At 36.0% G+C, this 3,599-nt stretch overlaps 1 protein-coding gene across 1 annotated transcript in view; it reads left to right on the top strand.

The window, feature by feature from the left end:
* Positions 1 to 1,014: 1,014 nt before the first annotated feature.
* LOC144963725 (uncharacterized) overlaps positions 1,015 to 3,599 on the top strand; it is a 20,638-nt gene continuing 18,053 nt past the window's right edge. The window contains exon 1 of the mRNA XM_078897677.1: positions 1,015 to 1,481. The gene's annotated coding sequence lies outside the window, so the exon portion shown is untranslated. The remainder of the gene's footprint in view (positions 1,482 to 3,599) is intronic.

Here is a 3,599-nt window from a genome sequence, read left to right as displayed (position 1 = left end):
TAATAATAATAATAATAATAATAATAATAATAATAATAATAATAATAATAATAATAATAATAATAATAATAATAATAATAATGATAATAATAATAATAATTATTATTATTATTGTTAGATCTATTATTATTATTATTATTATTATTATTATTATTATTATTATTATTATTATTATTATTATTATTATTATCATCATCATTATAATCAAAATCGATACTGTGACAGCGTAGACATGACTTTAAATAGGGTCTGGTTTCTCTCTGGTTAAGCGTATAGTACTTTCTTGAGAACTAATATTTTTACCCTTGTAAATCACCTCTCTGTTATTGTTATGTTCTATGGGTGTTTCTTTTTTTACGAAACCCACCGAAACCCGACGGTGATATGGAAGTGGTCAGCAGTAGGGAGTGTACACCAGTGGGGAGTGAACCTGTGACTATGGGAGGAGGATATTTGACGGAAATGAACCTGGGACAACAGGAGATGGATAACAGTGGGCGAACTATGGAACGTGGGTACCAGAGGAAAATGGACCTGAGACTATACTTGGGACTACGAGAGGTAGGTACCATTGGAGAGTGACGTACTACGTTTTTCCGAAACCGTCCGAAGTTATGTTAAGAAGGAAATGAACCTGGGACTATGGGAGATGGAAACCAACGAGATTTGAAACCGATATTATGATGGCACCAATGGGGTGGCACCAGTGGGGAGTAAACCAAGGACAATGGGAGGTGGACACAAGTGGGGAGTGAACCCAGAACTGTTTGAGGTGGACAGTGAACCCGGAACAATAGGGATGGACACCAATGGGGGAAAGATCAGATGACTATAGAATGAGATTCAAGTGGCAAGTGAACGTGGGACTGTGAGATATGGACATTTATGAGGAGTGAACACAAGGCTGAGAATGAAAACACCCTCTGGAGAGTGAACCCGAGACTACCTGGGTTGGACACAAGTGGGTAGAGAACCTAGGAATATGGAAGGAGGAAACCAGTGGTGAATGAAACTGGGTCTATGGGTGGTGGATACCCGTGGGGAGTGAAGCTAGGACAATGGGAAGTGGACATCCGTGGGGAATGAACCTGGGACTATGGGAGGTGGGTACCAATGTTTTTTTTTCCGAAAAGGGTTAGTTAAAGATACTAGGCTTTCTTTTTTTCTTTTAGGGTTAGTTAAAGGTCTTAGGGTTGATCTTTTTACTTGGGTTAGTTATTGTTTTATTTTATATGTTTTTTTTTTTATTTTGCACCATTTTTCCTTGTCATAAATGGACGTTCACTACAGGTCCAAAACATACGCGCACTTTTTTTATAAACGGATGCAATGCTGAAATGTAAATATTTCCTTTTCTAAATTCTACTATTTATATATTCAGAGCGGACAACATGTTGGTATAAAGCAAGACTGTGCTGCTACTTGCAGCACTCGTGTTATCAGTCATTAACCATTATCTACATTTGCAAACATCTTTTCAAGTAAGCGTTCTTTTACATTTCAATTGTCAAATTGATTGCTGATAATGGAATATGAATAGGTGCTTCATTATCCTCACCATCGTGCCTACAAAGCGTTTTGCTTGAATTTAAAAATGACATTGTGTTTTGCAATACAAAAGATGAAATATATAGAAAAGAAAAGACTGAGAATGCGTAGAAAAGCAGTACAGTGTCTAAGGATAGGATCGAACTCATGGCACGAAGATAACACATACATTATATATACATACATATATATATGTAATATATATATATATATATATATATATATATATATATATATATATATATATATATATATTGGGGAGACAGCATATTAAGCTGATTTCAGATTATTAGTAGCTTAGGGGGAGTGAAGTGAAAGGCTTGTAATGTAAAAACTAAATGTTAGAATTGTGCAGGAGCTCTCTCTCTCTCTCTCTCTCTCTCTCTCTCTCTCTCTCCCTCTCTCTCTCTCTCTCTCTCTCTCTTTCTCTCTCTCTCTCTCTCTCTCTCTCTCTCTCTCTCTCTCTCTCCCTCTCTCTCCGCTACTGAGTCTTATTCTTTTGGAGCACAGTTAGTTAGGGTGGAGTGTGTCAATTCGGAAATCCAAATAGTTCTCTAAGCTGAGTGTATTTCAACGGCCACACATCGTGAGTAATTAATTCTAAAAATAGCTGTAGCATGTTTTGCAAACACCATTACGCGAATATTATAAATCGAGGGCTCCTCTATTCTGACACTCTATTTGCGTGTTTGGCCTTGATTTATGGGGCAATTCTGACATCATGTGGTCTAAAGCGCTTTGAGTACGATTAGTGAATATTGCACAATATAAATGCTTAATTAAAAAAAATCTTACACTACATTGGGACATCTGTCAAATCCATTGTGACAAATCTTTTATGTTATATATGTTATCTTATATAAGGTGTTAAAAACACCCATAGCATCGTTCGAATCCTGTAGGGTCTATCTATGCAGACCAAGAATATTAGCTTAAATGTAGTGAACAAAAATGAGTAAATAGCTCCATCAAAGAACAAAATACTTTCTTTTTGAAGCTATTTTATTCATTTTTGTTCAAAAACTTTTACAGTCCTCAGCTTCTAACGACATAGAATTACAAACTTAATTATCCTGGTGCAAGGTACTAATTTACAATGGAACCTAAACCTGATGTTTCAAGAGGATCCTGGCAGATCAGTTAGTGCAACACTGCTTCGTGCACGAAGAGACCGGCATGTATCTCTGTTATAATAGTCACAACCGATACTTTGGTTACAAATCTAATAATACAAGCAGCGTTTTTGCAGTCCAAAAATATTTCCAAGTTAAGTAGTGTTGTATAGTTCAGAGAATGCAATTTTGCACTTTTATGATTATAATTGAAAAACAAACAAACAAACAAACAAACAAACAAACAAACAAACAAACAAACAAACAAACAAAAACCAACGACAACACGAGGACAGAACAAATCGAAATAGTGGTCGGTCTAGACAAATTTGTCCTAGAGAGCTGATCATAATAATCTTCCGAACGAAACTACGATTTAGGAATCAAGTTATTTAACTGGATGACATAGTCGAGGTCTTGAATTGACAGAAAAGTATCTTGTATTTAATTCCGGTTGTGTCTGAACCCAGCTCTATGACATAATTCTTAGTACATTTAAGCGTTAAAAAAGACAATGAATGCGTTATGGTGTCCGAGCTGGCACATCCCACTCTAGTGATACTTCCGACTGTATTCTTTGAAGTTGAGTGATAAGGTTTTTCTGACAGTTGTAAGTAATAATATGGTTGATCGATCATTTTGGTGCTAATACTTCTGGTTCGTAATAATGGCCGCGATTGAAAGTTCAAATTACATGACCCCACTCCAACTATTAAGCAGCAGCGCGGATTAAATATATTATCTCACAGTACATTTTTCTAGTTTTGGGACGTTCTTATTCTTTCCTCATATAATCTGTCACTGCATAAATGCATGTGGCCATTCTCATCTTAGTCGAGCAAGAACATGCACTGTTTCCAGAATTATATTTACATTGACCCTTAATTAGCCATTGACCATATCAATAGCGCCTTGCAAGGCATTGTACAATAGAACTGG

This window comes from Berghia stephanieae, chromosome 2 (assembly GCF_034508935.2).
Source record: "Berghia stephanieae isolate SIO BIC M18660-M18661 chromosome 2, UCSD_Bste_1.3, whole genome shotgun sequence".
Taxonomy (NCBI): domain Eukaryota; kingdom Metazoa; phylum Mollusca; class Gastropoda; order Nudibranchia; family Aeolidiidae; genus Berghia; species Berghia stephanieae.
This window is presented reverse-complemented; position numbering and strand designations above follow the sequence as displayed.